The 19520-nt window shown below is 40.1% G+C and overlaps 1 long non-coding RNA gene across 5 annotated transcripts; it reads right to left on the reverse strand.

Moving 5' to 3' along the window:
* Positions 1-5110: 5110 nt before the first annotated feature.
* LOC129516880 (uncharacterized) lies at positions 5111-19347 on the reverse strand. Of its 5 annotated transcripts, none has more exons than XR_008665891.1 (3): positions 19077-19347; positions 16195-16572; positions 5111-12893 (listed from the first exon to the last, which is right to left on the reverse strand). It is a non-coding gene; the product is annotated as an uncharacterized LOC129516880 (long non-coding RNA). The 5 variants fall into 5 exon arrangements; XR_008665893.1 differs by having other exon boundaries at positions 16195-18599; XR_008665895.1 differs by lacking the exon at positions 19077-19347 and adding an exon at positions 18519-18641.
* Positions 19348-19520: the final 173 nt, after the last annotated feature.

The raw sequence follows: 19520 nt of genomic DNA on the forward strand, positions 1-19520 counted from the left end.
ATTCTAGATTTAGAAAGATGAAAGAGCCATAACAATCAAATGCAATAGGTGAAACTTGGTTGGATGCTGGTTTGAAAACACTAGAGAGCACACTGGGTATAATCTGAATAGGATTGGATACCACAGGACTATAGGGAATAATTATTAATTCTCTTGGATGTGAACATGCTAATCATATTTTATGTAAAAGAATATCCTAAGTATGTTGAAGTGTTAGGTCTAAGTGTTTTGGTTTCAGCAATTTACATTCAAATGGCTCAGAAATCTAATTAAATAAAGCAATGGAAACACTTTAACAACTACTGAATCTACATGCTGGGTATAAGGGTGTTTATAAAAGTTGTTCTCAACTTCTCTGTATGTTTGAACTTTTTTTATTTTCTTATTTTATTTTTTATTTTTTTTAACTTTTTTTAATAATAAAAGCTAGGGGAAGGGGAAAGGACAGAAAATGAAAAATCAAGACTCTCCTGAAAAATCTAGGCTATAGTCAGTCATCATCTTTTATCTACTTCTAAATCTCTCGTTGCTATCCTCTCTATATACAATTTTATCACCCCACATCTGATTAAGAATAAGCACATATTTTAACCAAGAGCAACAATGAATATCAACCTTCACTTCAGATCATATATAAAAATTAACTCAAATTTGATCATAGACCTAATTGTAAGAGCTAAAACTATAAAATTTATATAAGAAAACAGAAAAGAAAATTGTAGGAACCTTGGGTTTGGCACAGATCTCTCAAACACATGCAAAAATGTGTAAATATAAAAAAATAAATCAGATTTCACAAAAATTAAAATTTGAATTAAAATCACAATGAGATACCATTATACAGCTGCTAGAATGGGTAAGATTAAAAAAATTAATGATAGCAAGTGTTTGGGAGAATGCGGAGTACTAGAACTCTCATGTACTATTAGTTGGAATGCTAAATGATATAACCACTTTGGACAACAGCTGAATCAGTTCTTTAAAGTTCAATGTATACCAACAAAAATGACCCATCATTCAACCCTTAGATATTGACCTAAGAGAAATGAAACAGCTCAAGTATCCAGCAACAGGTAAATACATAAATTGCAATATGCCCACACAATAGAACTCAGCAATGAGAAAGAATAAAGTATTGATATAGGGGGGAAAAAGTTCTCAGAATAATAATACTGGAGAAAACCTGCATAACCTTGGCTATGGTGACGACTTTTTAGATACAATACCAAAGGCGCAATCGATGAAAAAAATAATTCAGAAGCTGGCCTTCATCAAAATGAAAAACTGCTTTGTGAAAGACAATGTCAAAAGAATGAGAAGACAAGCCATGAGTTGGGAGAAAATATTTGTGAAAGAGCTTATCCTTCATGGCTCTGCTCAATAAGCCCCTCTTCTAAGACTCTGGCCTCCTTTTTGCTGTTTTTAAGCTGCATTGAAAATATTACTTCTTTTCATTCATTCACTCAAAAATATTTATTGTGAGCATGCCATGTTTTAGGCATTGTTCTAAGCACAGAGCACATATCAGTGAATAAATCAGATGAAGTCGTTGGCTTATACGCTAGTAGATGTTTATGTGGGGGGATACTATAAAAAAATATAGGGAATTCCAGGTAGAAATATTACTGTGAATAATTAAAAAAAATAGAAGAGTAAAGGGTGATGATGTGGTGTGTATTATTTTATTTTATTTATTTACTTATTTTGAAGGGTAGTTGACATATAATGTATTAGTTTCAGGTATCAAAATAGTGCTTTGACATTTATATACATTATGAAAGAATAAATCTAGGTATCATCTGTCACCAAAGTTGTTACAATATTATTAACTACATTCTCTATGCTGTACATTTTATCCCCATGACTTTATTTTAAAACTGGAAGTTTGTACCTTTTAATCCCCTGCCCCTGTATTGCTCATTCTCCCATCTCCTTGTGGCAACCTCCAGATTGTTCTCTGTATCTATGAATCTGTTTCTGTTTTGTTTTGTTTGCTCATTCGTTTTGTTTTTTCAGATTCCACATATAAATGAAATCATATGGTATTTGTCTTTCCCTGTCTGACTAATCTCACTCAGGATAATACCCTCTAGGTCCAAACATGTTGTCACAAATGGTAAGATTTCATTCATTTTTTTTTTTTAGAGATTTTATCTATTCATAAGAGACACAGAGAGAGGCAGAAATATAGGCAGAGGAAGAAGCAGGTTCCCTACAGGGAGCCGGATGTGGGGCTCCACCCTAAGATCCCAGGCTCATGATCTGAGCCAAAGAGATGCTCAACCATTGAGCCACCCAGGTGCCCCAATTTCATTCTTTTTTAATGGCTGAGTAATATTCTATCGTTGGGGTATGTGTTATTTTAGAAAGGAAGTTGGAGAAGGTGTAGCTGACAGCCACTGGTGCCTCACCCAATTCTCCAAGGTACTCTGGAATGATCTAGTACAAGCCAACCTCACTGGAAGCAGTTGTGATTCTCTGCCTATGGCTTTTCTTTATCTGAATGTGGGGGCAGGCCCATGCTCAGGGAAGAGACCTCAGCCAATGGCAATGGGAGATGAAGGACAAATATCCTAGCTGCCCTGCCTCCTTGGGTGGGACCACTCTGATATGTATTCCACATGTTTCCTAGGGATGCCCTATGGGATTGATCCCTAGTTGCCCTCAGCAGTATCCTGCTCATTAAAGTGTTCTGTACTGTTTCTTTCCCTTTCAGTATTACTTCATTCCTCTGCCAATACTTCCTGATGTCACATTTTCCTTTTCAAACATGCTACTTGTACTTAGATCCTTAGTTTTGGAGAAACCCAGTCTAAGTCAGTGGGTCTGAGAAGTGATGCAAAGAAAGAGACAATCAGAATAAGGTTTTAGAACTGGATCACTTGGTGGTCAGATGGCAATGAAGACTCAATTGCTGTTGATAATCTCTGGCATACTCTTGCATCATTATTACTAAAAGTCTCACCTGTGATGAATTGGGATCATGTACAAGCATGAGTTAAAAAAATGCACTGGCCTATAGAATAGTTCTTGAACTGCAATATATGAGAATTTTGCATTATTAGAATTTTGAGGTTGGTTTGTTGTTAGCTTTTGGAGGAGCCATGAAGGAAGAAAATAACAGGCTCTGATCAGATAACCATTAATTTAGAACATAGTTTGAAAGAAGGCCAGAAATCTTCCCTGGCATCTTTTAAAGGGAGTCTCATCTCCTGTAGACAGAGAACACTAAGTTGAAAAACAAGACCCCAAATTTGATCTTCAGTACGGCAGAAGGAAGTTGAATTCACTGTCCAGAAGATTTCTTATGCTAAAGTCAGGGACTTGAAAGGAAAGAACAGGAGCCCGGAGACTCCTGATGGGAATGGTTGGGTGAATGGGATTAAAGACTTAACTACCCAGATTCCTCTGGATACTCTGGGCCAGAATTCTCTGGAGCCCTTCCTCTTGCTAGAGGAAACCAGTCTCTGATTGTGTGGAGATTGTGCAAAGACTTTACCTAGGGCAGATACCTTGCAAGATGATGCCTGTCTGTAAGATCTTTCCTTGTCTCTCTTTATTGCTTCTAGACCAGTAATTAGAAGTCTTATTATGAGCCAAGCAGAGAAATACTGCTAATATGAAGAAAGGGATTATTCACCAAAAGCACTGCAGAACCTGGCAAATATGTACCAGCAGGAACTAGGAGAATTTGCCTGGAAATGGAATTTAAAGGTGCTGGATCAGGGAGGACAGACTATAAGGCTAGATAGGCGAGAGTTTATTAATAAGGGAGCACTATCCAGTGACTCAAGACGTTATGTTCTGGAAGAATGCCTATAACTGGACCTAGTATGTTGCAAAAGTGGCTCCTTGAAACTTGAAAACAATGATGAGATAGAGGTACTGGAATTTCTTAGAAGAAAGATGAGGTAGGGGTAAAAAAATTCAAATAGATTAGAATTAGGATAACATTTATTATTTAATACTAGTGAACCCACCAGCTAGCAACATTCCCTGGGAAGGCTCAGAAGACACTCCCTTCACTAAAGTGATAAGTATTGTACAAGTACATTCTGAGAAGCTCAGAATTGCTTGTCCTCTAGATCAAGATTGATACAGATGCTTCAGAGTCAATGGACATAACAGGATTCTAGAGGCCAGGTTGGCAGCACTAAGCCATTAGAGGCAACAGGGATGTAATTACGGTCATGTACATCAACATGAATTCATTTTAGGGACTTAATGTTGACAGGGGGTGGGTGGGTGGGTTCCAGAAGAACACATGAATTGTTTAGATTTTAAGAACATGCAAAATGAAAATGTAAATGTATGTGTGTGTGACAGATTAGTAAACACAAAACTAGAATAGGGGCGACTGGGTGGCTCAATCAGTTAAGTGTCTGACTCTTGATTTCAGTTCAGGTCATGATCTCTGGGTTGCAAAATCTGCCCTGAGTTGGGCTCTATGCTCAGTGGGGACTCTGCTCAAGATTCTCTTTCTGGGCAGCTCTGGTGGCTTAGCGGTTTAGCGCTGCCTTCAGTGATCCTGGAGACCCAGGATCAAGTCCCACATGAGGCTCCCTACATGGAGCATGCTTCTCCCTCTGCCTCTGTCTCTGCCTTTCTCTCTATGTCTCTCATGAATAAATAAATAAAATCTTAAAAAAAAAAGATTCTTTCCTTCTACCTCTCTTCATCCCATGCCACCTAAAATAATAGAGAAAAAAAACTTAAAAAGAAACTAGAATAATGGTTCTGGAAGGAAGAGAGAAAAGAATAGGGATGAAGGGAGATGTATAACAGTACTTCTAAGGAATTGGTAATATTTCCTATCTCAAGTCAGGTTGTAAATACACAGGTATTCTTTTTATCATTATTCTCTATACACATAAATGATACTTTTTGAATATGTTCAATATTTAACAAAAAATGTTTAAAGAAATAAAGCCTAACCATGATTCCTTTCAGTTGTGACTCACAGTAGAGAGTAGAGGCATTGGATAGATCCAAATTCAAGTTAGATTGGCTGTACAACCTTAGGGAAGTTACTGAGTTTCTAATAGGTTTCTCACCAGGAAAATGATTTTTAAAAAACATTTTATTTCTTTATTCATCACACACACACACACACACACACACACACACACACACACACACACACACAGGCAGAGACATAGGTAGAGGGAGAAGCAGGCACCTCATAGGGAGCCTGATGTGGGACTCGATCCCTGGACCTGGGATCATAACCTGCGCCAAAGGCAGACGCTCAACTGCTGAGCCACCCAGATGTCTGGAAAATGACTTTGATAATGTCTTTCCAGCAGGGTAGAAGTAAGGATTAAATGAGACAATTTATATAAATCTTATAATCAGTGCCTGGCACATATCAGGGCTATTCAATAAATTTGTCCACACTTGCCTTTTCTTCCTTTTTAAAAAATTTCCATCTTCTTCACTTAATTCCACTTTAATTATTTCCTGTAAGCAAAGAATTATGCTGGATGGGGTCTGCCTTCATTTAAAAAAATACTTTAGTTTCAAAAGGCCATCTATCTCATTTGATCCTCTCATTCAGTCCTCATTGCCTAGCACAGGATGGAACATGAAGGAACCCCAAAAGATCTCAGCAAATGAGTGAATGTAGAAAGTAGGTATAATGGACTGAATTGTGTTTCCTCAAAGTTTACATGTGGAAATCCCAATCTCCAGAACCACAGATGTAACTATTTTTGGGGATAAAGTCTTTAAAGAGGTGATTAAATTAAAATGAGACCATTGGGGTAGGGCCCCAATCCCATCTGACTAGTATCCTCATTAGAAGAGGAAGAGCCCTTAAAGATGAACTCCCTGAGAGGAAAGGCCATTTGAGGTTACAGCAAGGAGGGGTTATTTACAAGACAAGGAGAGAGGCTTCAAGAGAAACCAACCCAGCCAAGCCCTTGATCATGGACTTTCAGCCTCCAGAACTGCGGGTAGGGGTGTTGGGGTGGGTGCGGGTGGGGGGGATGGGGGAATGGGTGGGGGAAAACTTGTTTAAGCTACTTGGTCTGCAGTATTTTGTTATGGCAAGCTTTATAAACTAAGACAGTAGGGCAAGTATTATTTTCCCCAAGTCATAAATGTATAACTGAGTCTCAAGGCTTAAGACTTTCACAGATTTGCATAAGCAATAAAAGGGCAGAATTATCCATGAACCTAGATATCAAATTCTGGTCCTTTCCACTATAGCCTGCTTCTTTTCAAATTGTGCTACATGAAGATATTTTAATCTGTACAAACTTAATTTTTAAATTAAATTTTAATTTTTATCAAAGTAATTTATGGGCTCATAAAGAACAATCACAGAAATAAACAATGGGGCACCTGGGTGGCTCAGTTGGTTAAGTGTCTGCCTTTGGCTCAGGTCAGGATCTCAGGGTCTTGGGATCCAGCCCTGCATCAGGCTCCCTGCTCAGCAGGGAGTCTACTTCTCCCTCTCTCTCTCTGAAACTCTTCCCTGCTTGTGCTCTCTCTCCCAAATAAATAATATTAAAAAAAAATCAAGGGCACCTGCATTTCCTCTCAACTAATATGAATTCTTTAGAGGCAACTACTTTCAACTCTTCCGGTGCTACTTTTTCCTTTTAGTATTTGCGTCTAAATAATATGCAGATACAGGTAGGTCATGATTTTTCAAGCCAAGATGTCACCTATTAAGTTCCTATTATTAAAGATGAGTCTTTCATTATCTCAACATACACAGACATACAGTTATCCCATTCCCATTAGTCTTTAAAAAGTTTTATTACCGTCTTTGATACTTTTCTTCTTCTGTATTATCTCAGTTTCCTCCAAGTTAATTTTCTTTACTTTCGTATTAGACTTCCCTCATGTTTGGTGGTCGTTGGCTTTCCATTATATTTAAGAAAAAGCCTGTTTTCTGCTTTACCCTGCATTTGTGCCTTCAGAGGCAACTAGTGATTTTAATTTTGCCATTTTCTAGGGTTCCATATCAGGAATTGGCTGGTTATTGCAGGACACTCTGCTGCAGAGACTTAGATTCTAGCTTCCTTTTCTTGAAGTGATTTGGTTGCTCCTGTGCACCTACTACCTTCTAGAATTTCCTGACATCTCTTTTCTCCTATTACCTTATTTCCTGTTCTCTATGTACTTTTTATAGCTTTTTATTCCTTTACTATTATTTTAGGGGGTTTTGAGAGGAAATAGAGAACAGACATATGTTTTTAAACAGTAGTCTACATTTCTAATTTTGACTTTTCTCAGAATTTTACTATTAGTCAATAAATAATGGTTAGTATCAGCTCAATGCAAATGAATACAAATATCTATGAGTAACTATTTTTCCAGGTGCCTCTGTCAAAGTCTCTTTTATACTGAAAACTTCAGCTTGTGTTATGAGTGATGAATAATATATTTTGTACTTATGGATCACTTACTGTTTTTATTAAACACTTTATTTATTTATTCATGAGAGATAGAGAGGGAGGCAGAGACAAAGGCAGAGGGAGAAGCAAGTTCCATGCAAAGAGCCCATGTGGGACTTGATCCTGGTACTCTTTCGCCCTGAGGTGAAGGCAGACACCCAACCGCTGAGCCACCCAGGCATCCCAAAGATCACTTATTTTAAAGACTTCTATGCTTAGAGCCAGGTGAGGAGGGTGAGCACACAGGGAGGACCAGTGTGGAGCTGGATTCTGAGCAGGCCGAGGCATGTGGTAGCAAAGACTGAACAGGGGGAGGAGAAGATCCATGCAGACGGGTGGCATGTTGTCAGAAGCAGCAGTAGGGGGTGGGGGGTGGGGCAGATCCCGAGCAAGGTGAAGAGGGCATCCATACTGTGGGGTGGCCAGTGGTGAGGTCAGAGCCCAGGTTTGTTGAAGAGGGTGTTTGTGGGGATAGCCTGGCACAGGGGTCCTAGCACAATCAGCTGAGGAGGGCAAGGGAGCAGTGGTAATGGTGTGAGTTTGGTTATATACCAAGGGACTGATCAAATAAGTATGTGTATGAAGGATAACACAAGCGAGGGTTTTTTCTCTAGGAGACTGAAGTCATAAATATGGAAAAGGAAAAAACCAGAATAACTCCCAGGTGTGGGATTGGAATTAGACACCATCAATGTGAATTTATGGATTACACTGTATACATATTTATATGGCATCAATATTGATATATAAATACAGATGTAAATGTATGTATGTGTGTGTGTGTGTTCCTTAGCTCAAGAGAGTCTGAGAGCTGTGAACTCAAATTGCAACCAGCAGACCCACCCAGATTGTGGCTTCTAAATACCATTCACCTTTTAAAGGAACCAAGGTATGGTGCCACATTTATCTTATAAAAATATAGCAGATATTTAGTAAATAAGAAATTATTGAATGGGACATACCTATGCCAAAATAAACTGAAATCCAGTTTAACTGATTAACTTTTATTTTATTTGGTAACTCCTATTCCTTGGAGAAAGGGACACTTTCAACACTGGGTCTGGAACATTTTGTTGGGCTAGAAAAAAAAAGTACTAAAAGAATGATGGGACAAAATGACACAGAAGCCAATCTGGAGGAGTTCCCACTAGTCAAATATAGGACAATTTAAGCATCAAAATAAATAACAATAGTAACAGATTTTAACTCATTAAACAAGAGAGAAAACCATGAGCCCATGCTGATATAAATGAAAAAGTGAAAATTTGATAAGGAACGAGATATTTATTTAGATCTAAAGTATCTCCTCACAAAATTAAAACTTATTAATTCCAAGTGGAAAAAACAGTAATTTATTTTGGAGTTACCTAGTTGTGGAGAAGCCTGGCAGACATCATTTTAATTGGGTGATTAAACTGGACATCATCAGTAGTAGGACAAATTGAGTGGCACCTAATGAGATATAATAAGAATAGCACTACTTTGGTAATATTCCTGCTAAATACAAACACACTGAAGTTGAGGGATAGTCTCCACAAGAAGTAACCATAATCTTCAGAAGTATCAAAGTTGTGGAAGCCAAAGAAAGACTAAGGAAACATTTCAGATTTAAGGAGATTAAAGAGATGTGACAATTGAACTCAACACACATTCCAAAGTGTACCCTTTATTTTGCTATCAAGGTTATTACTGGGACAAGGGATGAAATTTAATGGAAGTCTCAGGATTGGATAGTAGAAATCATCAACTTGATATGCTGATTTTGATGGTTGCACTGTGATTATGTAGGAGAATGTGCTGTATATATTGGCTTAAGTATTTGGGGGGTGATAGGACATCAGGTTGGCAATTAACTCCCAAATGGCTCAAGACAAAAAATTCTTTAAACTGTACTTTCCATTTTTCTGTGAGTTTGATGGTTTGAAAATAAGTAGAATGGTTATTTTTGGTTTTAATAAGGAAATGAAAATTTAATCATTCTTAGACATAGGTCTAAAAAAAGAGCTTAAAAATGCCACTGATATGTCTTTTGCAATGATGATGTAAGAGACTAAAAGCCAACCATCTGGAGATCACAAATTCATTTATTTAAAAGTGCTCTTGAAATCGAATTGCTAGAATTTTTAAGCTACAAGAAGCAAAAAAGATTCAACAGGAAGGAAAATTGCTATTTAAAATAAAGACATTTAGGGACGCCTGGGTGGCTCAGTGGTCGAGGGTCTGCCTTTGGCTCAGGGCGTGATCCTGGAGTACTGGGACAGAGTTCCACATCGGGCTCCCTGCATGGAGCCTGCTTCTCCCTCTGCCTGTGTCTCTGCCTCTTCTCTCTCTGTGTCTCTCATGAATAAATAAATAAAATGTTAAAAATAAATACATAATATAAAAACATTTAAATACCATTTAAAATAAAAATGGTAGCTATTTCTGGGATTAGAAAGTGGTATTTCATCTCTGGGGTACATGGTTCTTCTAAGAAAAACATCTCTAAGGGTGTTATGGACTGAATGTTTACAGGTTGGTATCTTATTACTGCCCCCTGCCCCATTCCTACACAACCGTGGGATAGTACTATCAGGCGAGGCCTTTGGGAGTAATTAGGAGTAGACAGGTCATGAGGATGTAGGCCTCATGAATGGGATTCATACCCTTATAAAAGTTAGGAGAGTGGTTGATGTTCTCTGTTCTCCATCATGTGAGGCTGCAAAAAAGTTGACCTGTCAGAGGGTCTCTCACCTGACCATGATTGCATCCTGATCACAAACTTCCAGCTTCTAGAACTGTACATTTCTGTTGTTTATGAGCCACCCAACCACTGGTTCCTTCTTATAGCAGTCAGGACTAAGACAAGTGTGTCATCAAACACTGCTAATTTCCTACTCCTTATCTGTTTTTCCCACTTTTCTTATTAATGGAATTCCAACCTCACTTTGGGCCATAATGCCCAGTAAAAATACTTCCCAGCCTTCTTTAGATCTAGGCATGGACCCAAGATACATTCTATCAGCCAGACCTAAACAGGAGTGTGCTGGAAACATCAAGGAAAGAATTAGCATTTCCTCCTACAGGCACCACCCTTTCCTCTTCCTTCTAGTCTGCAATTTAAATGTGACTCCTGAGGAATGGCTGCTGATGTGTGACTCATGATGATAAAAGTCAGTGTGGTGTGGATGGCAATAGGATGGCAAAGAAAGAAAAGTAGTCCGGGTAACTGATCATATTCTGAGCTACTATGCCAATCTTGAATTCCAGACTAGAGGATTTTTCACTGAAAGAAACAATGAATCCTCTAAATCTTTATGCCAGTTGGGTTTTCTGTTATTTACATCTGTGAATGTTATTGATAACGAGCTTGATGGGCTTTTAAAAAAAGATTTTTATTTAGTTGAGATAGAGAGCTATCATGTACATGAGAGCACAAGCAGGGGGGAGGGGCAGAAGGAGAGGCTCTCTGCTGAACAGGGAGCCCAAAGCTGGGCTCAACCCCAGAACCCCCTGATCATGACCTGAGCTGAAGGCAGATGAGCCCTAATGGGGCACCCTAATGGGCTTTCCATGAGAGGTTGAAACCCAAGAGAGTTGAATGGCTTGCTCAATAAAATAAAAGGAATCTTGTACTTAAAGAGATTGCTTTGGAGGGATGTGAGGAGAATGTGGGGGTTAGAGTAGCAAATATAGGGTGATGGGAAGAGACTTAAGGAAAGATACAATCAGTAAAAGAAATCCTTCAGGTTGTAATTGGCCAATAGTTTTAGGGAAAGTTTTATTTGACATTGATTTTTGGAAGTTGTATCCTGTACTCTAAGTTGGCTCTTATACTATAACAACCAGTTGTTACTCCTCAACCTAAAAGTCCACTACATAGAACACTCTCATGTTGATGAATTAAATAGTAGTGTTCAGTGCAGGGCACAGCATTGAAATAATTTGAGTAAGCCAGCTATAGTGGAGAGAACTGGCTCTGAACTTTTCATAGCATGTAAGATGGTAGGTCATAACATTTTATTTGGTTATTAAAAGAAATGTCTACCTTGAAATAAAAGGCTGGAGAACCTGAGGATTTCTTCATCTTTGAAATGGCAGCCTATTTGTTGAAAAGGCAGCCTTAAACAAATACCTCAAGGGTACTGGTGTTCTCATGTGTGGTACTTCTTTCACAGAAAAATCAATCCCTAGAGTTTTTGTTTCCTTTTCTCTTTAAGTTCTTTTATAGTTTGGACTGGAACTCAGAACTCACGTTTCTATAATAACAGTTTAACAAGGGGGATCGCATTTTGATGTCAGGTCGCGAAAGCTTATGTAACCTAACTTCACTAGACTACAAACACAATGACTTGCTATTCTTTATGTGTCTAAATACAAATTTGGTAATAAACTCAGAAACTTAATACAACTTTACATTCTGCTCTGTTCACTATCTGTTGCTGCAGCAACTAAAGAATCTGAACTCTTGTGATACAGGTAATCCAGTATCTTAACATCCTTTGCTTTTAAGCATTGTCGACAATGGAAGTCACAAGCTGATTGTTTCACAAGAGACTTTAGAGTCAAGCTTGGGAACCAGGCCCATTACTTTTGCCCATAGCTCCTGGCGAGACCAATTACATTGGCCCAGGCTAATAGCAAGGGAAACTGGGAAACAGTCTTCTCATGTGCTCAAGGAGAGGAAAAAGGAATGTGGGTATCTTGCACCTAGTTTGCAGGGTTTCGTGAAGATCAAATAACTGCACATTCTAGGTTCTTGAAGATGTCATGCCTTTTCTTTCCTTCACGGTGGTGGATTCTGATGCAAAAGACTTCTAGTGAAAGGGTTTTGGTAAAGGAAATCAGGTGCAGATGCCCATAGAGCTAAGAAGAGGTTGTGGTAGCCTGAAAGGCATGTAGAGAATAAGAGATTTAAGAACTGTGTAGTTAGATACTATTGGAAAGGGTTTCTAGGAAGTTAAGACAAATTCAGGGAGTGGGAAAAGAGCTAATAAGGGTTTTAGGTGGGAGAAAAATCAGAGCTTTCTAGGAAAAGCACAGTGGGGTGAAAGGAGAAGAAAGCAGCGTCTAAGAAAATGTATAGGTAATTTTCAGAAAATAGGGGAATGCTCAATATCTCAGAGAATGAGTTCCCCACTTATTAAAGCTTCACTGTGATGTTGAAGGTGAGTGAAAAGCTACTTACTAAAGGGAGACCATCCTCTATTAAAAATACATAGTACTCTTAGACTTAAAATGTAACATTGTTAAAGAGAGAAAGGATATATTGTAAAAACAATTATTTCCAAATATTATGAGTCCAGTTTTTAGTTTCTCTAAAAATATTTACATTTAAATACGACTGAAGAGAGATCCCTGGGTGGCGCAGCGGTTTGGCGCCTGCCTTTGGCACAGGGCGTGATCCTGGAGACCCGGGATCGAATCCCACGTCGGGCTCCCAGTGCATGGAGCCTGCTTCTCCCTCTGCCTATGTCTCTGCGTCTCTCTCTCTCTCTCACTGTGTGCCTATCATAAAATAAATAAATAAATAAATAAATAAATACATACATACATACATATGATTGAAGAATGCAATGTGTGAAACATGATTGGATCCAGGTTGGGGGACAGCACAGCTATCAAAAATTTATACCTGACATTGGCTAAGAGAGATCTGAAATATTTAATGTCATACACACAAAAAGGTAACTATGTGAGGTGATGTATGTGTTAACTAACCTTATTGTGGTAATCACTGCACTATATGTATGTATATCAAATCGTCACATTGTATACCTTAACCTTTTACAGTGTTGTCATTTATATCCCAATAAAACTGGAAAAACTCCTTGGGACAACTAGGGAAATCTAAATATGAACTATATATTTAGATATAGATTTTTGTTAACGTTTTAGATCAGGTTAAAGATTGAAGTTAGGTATATCCTTTTGCTTAGGTTGGAGTGAAGCCACGTGAGGCCTGCAACTGTTTCAAATGGTTCAGGAAAAAGTGCTTAAAGCAAATACAGCAAAGTGAATTAAGAGGACTTTTCAGTGTTTCTGTATTTTAAAAACAAAGTCATAATGAGATTCTGAAAAATGACAATAGGATTGAAGGTTTATAGCATGTGATCATTTATTTGCTTACTAAGAAAATAAAAGCAGTCACTCATTTACTTATAGATTATTAGATGGTATATAGATCAAATAGTTTTAGATGGTAGTGACTAGAGTCAAATGTCAAACCCGGCACATACTAAGGAGTAGACTGTGAGCACCATGAAGCTAGGGATTAGGCTTGTTTCATCATTAGATGTTCAGCACTCAGTTAAGTGCTGGGAAATAGTAGGTGATAAATAAATTTTTGTTCAGTGAATTGTGAATTAAATGTGAAAAGTCTACACTTATGATAGATATTCTAACACCTTCATATTTTCTATATACCACTGCATTTTGGAAGTTATGGTAAAAATAGTTAATATTTTTGTATCTGGTACCTTTGGCAACTCCCTACTGTTAATTCAGTAATTCAACTTTTAATTTCAAGCCAGAACATTTTAAAGCCTTTGATCTTCAGGGTTAAATTACCAGTTTAATCCTAACTTGGAAGGATTTTATTAGATAAAAATACTTTGTGACTATTAAGGACAAAACCAAAGGAAGGATTTTTCTGAAACTCTGAGGTTAAATTATCAGATTACAAGTGATTTATTTATTTTCTATTAATACTAGTTTAGTGTTCATTAATAATTCATTTTTATAGTCAGTCTTTTTTTTTTTTTTAAGATTTTATTTATTTATTCATGATAGACAGAGAGAGAGAAGCAGAGACACAGGCAGAGGGAGAAGCAGGCTCCATGCCGGGAGCCCGATGTGGGACTTGATCCCTGGTCTCCAGGATTGTGCCCTGGGCCAAAGACAGGCGCCAAACCACTGCGCCACCCAGGGATCCCCTATAGTCAGTCTTTTTTGAAATCCAGTTGATGGTAAAGGCAACAGAGGGGCAATCTCATCAAGCAGTTGCTAGGTTTTCTAGGTTGATTCGTTCTCAGACTTACAAAATGTCATTAAGTTCTGATATTCATTTTTTTTCTTTTTAAAGGTTTTGTTTATTCGTTTGAGAGAGAGAGAGAAAGAGAGAGAGAGAGAGCACACAAGCAGAGGGAGTGGCAGGCAGGAGGAGAGGGAGCAGTGAGCCCAATGAGGGACTAGATTCCAGGACCCTGGGATCATGACCTGAGCTGAAGGTAGACGCTTAAACAGATGCTCAACTGACTGAGCCACCCAGGCACCCTGTGACATTCAACATTTTTAACAGCATTACAAAAGTATTAGGGAACTGATCACCAAATCCAAGGGCCTTTCCTGAATTATCTGACACTACTAACCATTGTTTTCTTTTGTGCAATTATTTTCTCAGATATTAAGGAAGCATGGTGGTTCTCTGAAGATGTAATGGGTTTATTTGAGGAAAGAGTGGAGAAACCTTATTTTTTTAAAACAAGCTTCCATGTGGAACACCTGGGTGGCTCAGTGATTGGGCACCTGCCTTCAGCTCAGGTCATGATCCTGGGATCCAGGATCGAGTCTTGCACCGGCCCCCTGAGGGGAGCCTGCTTCTCCCTCTGCCTGTGTCTCTGCCTCTCTCTCTCCCTCTCTCTCTGTGTCTCTCATGAATAAATAAATAAATAAATCTTAAAAAAAAAAGTTTTCATGTAATCCCCCTTTAGAAGTTATTTATAATAATCATTAAAATTGTATTTATTTATTTTTATTTATATAGGCCTTAATCTGATCCTAGAGCTATTGGAGCAAAATGAAACAATCTTATTTAATGATAGAATACAAGGTTTGCCATCTAGAAGTAAACAATCTTCTATAGACCACTGGAATTAATTTATCTTACTGGTCCAGAAAACTGAGTCAGTGTGATATAATGGCAAACATACTTATTGGAAGACTTGGGGTGGAATCCAGGCATTCTATTCACTTGCTTTTTTGACCCTAGGTAAAATAATTTCCCTGGGTCTCATCTTCCTCCAGCTTTAAAATGTCACTGATTCTACACAAAGAACTGACAGATATGAAAATGATAAAGACGACCAAAGAGAAATTTGCCAGGTAGAGGACATGTATGGTATGGTATTTGATATTACTGAGTGAAATTAACAAACAAACCCCAACAAACCATGTATTTTAGCTGGGACTTCAGAAGAAAGAAAAAGGGGGTGCCTGGGTGGCTCAGTTGGTTAAGCGTTTGCCTTTGGCTCAGGTCATGATCCTGGCTGGAGTCCCTTGGATGGAGTCCCGCATCAGGCTCCTTGCTCAGTGGAAGTCTTGCTTCTCTCTCTGCCCTTCACCCTTGCTCATGATCTCTCTCTCTCTCTCTCTCTCAAGTAAATAAAATCTTAAAAAAAAAAAAAAAAAAAAGAAATGAAAAGTCACTGTGACTTTTATAAAATGAATGAAACTGGGAAATGAAAAAAACCCCTGTGCTGGGAAAATAATTTGTTACAGAGTTGCCTATAACATACAAAGTAACAGAACAGAATTCAGTTACATAGATTGGAGAGAATAAAAATCACCTTTTAGATACTTGAGGGAAACTAAATTACAACAAAACCCCAAACCACCAGGAGAAATTCCAGCAATGGAAGATGAAAGCATGGGATTATTCTGGAAGGTAAAAATCAAAATATAAAATAATCTTTTCCTATCTTTAAGATGCTTGTAATCAAATTCATAGAAGATAATTAAGTAAGCTATAATTGTATTTTGGAAAGATCTTGTCCCAAATCTGGTAACTCATCTGGTAGCATTACCTTACCTGAAATACATTGTTCAAATGTGGACTATAGAAGGATATTGGAAAATCAGGCATCTCAAATACTGGGAATGAAAAAAGTAATAGCACTTCAAAAGAGGAAATCTGAATGGCTAGTCAATATATGAAAAGGAACTCGATAATATCACCAATAAGAGAAATTTAAAAAACCATAATGACATACTAATACACATCCACCAGACTGGCAAAAAGATTGACAACACTCAGTGGGTTGAGGGGGTGGAGGAATGGGACTCACCTACATGGCTGGTATAAGACTCTAGAAGCAGCTCCCAGGTATATGCCATACGGAAACTGATATAAATGTGATGGAGTACACATACGAAGAATGTTCACAGCAGCCTTTTTAACAGTTCCACACTGGAAACAATCCAGATGTCCATCAACAATAGAATGGCTAAATAAATTATGGCATATTGCTACAATGGCACACTGCAATTAACTGAACAAATTACAATTATATGAACAACCTGAACAACATATGGATTAAAAATGATGTGTGAAAGCAGCAAGCAAACAAATTACATCCTATGTTGTCCCATTTAATAAAGTTCAACAGAAAGGGCAAAACTAAACATATTGTTTAGGGATGCTTGCTTGTGAAAAAGACAATAGAGAAAAACAAGGAGATGATTATCAGGAAAGTTCGAATAATGGCTACCTCTAAAAGAGAGGGAGAGTTGTGCTCAGGAAGGTCACCAGGGGGGGCTTCTAGGATGCTGGCAATGTTCCATTTCTTGACCTGGCTGGTCACAGGGAGGTTTCTTTTATAACTACTTATTATAACAAATAACTGCTTTCTGCGTTTTAATGTGTATTTCACAATAAAAATGCTAAAAGTAATTGAAGACTCTGGAAGGCATTTGTACAAATTTTACCAGATAATCTAGCTTTACAAAATCTCTGACAGTAAAAACCACTGATGTGGGATAATAAAACGCTGATTAAAATAGTCTCTCATAAGAGCTCACTTTCAAGTGCAGGAGAAAAGAACCCTATACAAACATTCCTTTGTTATATTTTAACATTGTACGCAGATCTTTATCACAAACTGATGAAGCAGGAAAAGAACTGTTACCTGAAATTTCAGATTTTTTGGAATTCTGGAACAAACTAGCTGTTTCCTCCTCTGGATTAATAAGTAAAAGAACTAAAGAGACGCAGACCAAGTTGGAAATGCATGAACTTCCTCCTCTCCACTTGCCAGTTCCATCTGTTTCCTCCAGCTACCGTACTGGGTGGTGAGGAGTGTGGATTTTGCCCAGTAAGTTTAGTGCTTCTATTTCTTCATAAGTAGCTGGATGAGGGCTCTCCTGAGTGCTTTTCTGTCTCTCAGTACTAAGGTTCTAAGGTGGAGCCACTTACAATGAAAACACATCAGGCTGCTGAAAAACCCCATGTGGTACAGTACGCACTTTTCTGGAGGTGTCCCCTGCTGGGTTGCAGAGCTCTCATGTTCTCACTTTTTATCCAGTGTCCAAAGGGCTTAAAATCTGAGGTGCTCAGCTTCACAAAAATCTCTTAAATCTGTGCATTCAACTCATTCAATGTCTGCCAGGAAATTAGGGAGAGGCAAAACCATGTGGGGCTATCACTTGGGGATCAGATTCTCTGAGTCTTAACTTGGAAGGACATGGTAAGGCAGTGGTCACGACAACGCAGTAAAATCCACAGTAGCTTTAACAGGAAAGTTAGCCTGGCTCTTGGGACTTCGCATCAAGGACACCTGGGCAAGTTCTGCTTTGTGAGTCTCTTCTTGCTTCTGCCAACACCCACTTCCCCACCCCTATCACTCTTGCTGCAGCATTTTAATAAAAATGAGCCCTTGGGTTCGCCCAATTAGAACCTTCTTTGGTCTACTGTTTGCATATGATGCTGGTAGAAACCCCGAGCTTCCAAAATCTGCCTATAAAAACTCGCTCCTTATTTCCCAAAGTGGAAAGACTTGTAACATCCATTCATGCTGCTTCGGGAGCAGGTGGGGTGTGCCAGGGTCCGGCGGCGGGACTCTGGAATCTGCGTCCTTCCGTCCTTGCTGCTGCTTTCTCATCTCAGTCTCCACGGACAGGTTCAAGGCAGATTCCGAGGATTCTGACACTTTCATCTCAAAATGTCCTTTCCTAGAGAACTAACTAACTACACTTTACAACTCCATGAGTTTTACTCGAATTCACTTTCCAGGGTAACTAACATCTGTAGGAAAAGCTGCCTAAGAGTAACAATATTTATTTGAGAAAGGAAATAGCCTTTGAATTAGACCTGAAACGCAGGCCAACGTTTTCTCGGTGACGGTTGTGGACACTTACCTAACGACCAAAATCAGCTCTCCAAAGCTTCACGCAAGCAAGAATGATCCCTGAAATCTAAAACACTACTAACATCTCCTCCTGAAAAAAGTCAAAAACCTCTCCACAATCTCCGGGAGGATGGCCCCCTTCCCTCGTCCCGGCCAGTCGCCCCCCTCCCCGCCCCCCCCCCCCACTTTGGAGCATAAGGCTCAGATGGTGACTCGGGACTCAAACCCCAGGCCTCCGTGCTCCCGCGGGGTGGGGGGTGGGGGTGGGTGCGGAGAAGGGCTGTCTGGCCGCTCTCCTCTCTACCACGCTACGCAGCTCACGGAGCGCTCGCGCCCCATCCAGCGCTCCGCGCTCCGCGCTCCGCGTTCATTCATCCCCGAGCATGTGCTCGGCCCGACCGCACGCTGCCGGGTGTCGGGGGCCGGGTCTCGCCCGCGCCCGCGCCAGCGCCCGCGCCCGCGCAGGGGGAGGGGCGCTCGCTCCCCGGAGCAGGTGCAGCGGGTCAGGCGGCGGGGCAGCCCGCGCTCAGTCTGGCTTCCCGAGGCCCATCGGGGCTGGATGCCTCACCTTCGGGGGGTGCGCGCCCGAGCATGGCCGCGCGGGCCGGGCCTTCCTCCTCGCTCCCAAAGGAGCAGCCGCCGCCTTGCCCCGGAGGAGACCGCTGCGGCGCGAGCTCTCCCCGCCGCCCGCCGCCCGCCGCCGCCGCCCGCCGCCGGGTCAGGGGTAAGATCAGGCGGCAGCTTAGGCTCCCCTCGGCTCCTCCCCTTCCTCTCCTCGGTTCTGACGCGGCCGCAGAGGCGGCGGCGGCGGCGGCGGCAGGTCCCGCGGCCCGAGGCGCACCCACCCGCTCGCGGAGCCCCGACTTCCTCTTCCCTTCCCGCGTCATCAGAGCGCGCCGCAGTCACCCAGGGCGGGGTGCCTAGGACGGGGGGGAAAAAAAAAAAAAAAAAAAAGGCCAGCGGAGGAAACGTCCCGGCGGAAAGAAAAGGGAGGGGGTGAGGGGAGCGGTTG

This window comes from Nyctereutes procyonoides, unplaced genomic scaffold (genome assembly GCF_905146905.1).
Source record: "Nyctereutes procyonoides isolate TBG_1078 unplaced genomic scaffold, NYPRO_anot_genome, whole genome shotgun sequence".
Lineage (NCBI taxonomy): Eukaryota > Metazoa > Chordata > Mammalia > Carnivora > Canidae > Nyctereutes > Nyctereutes procyonoides.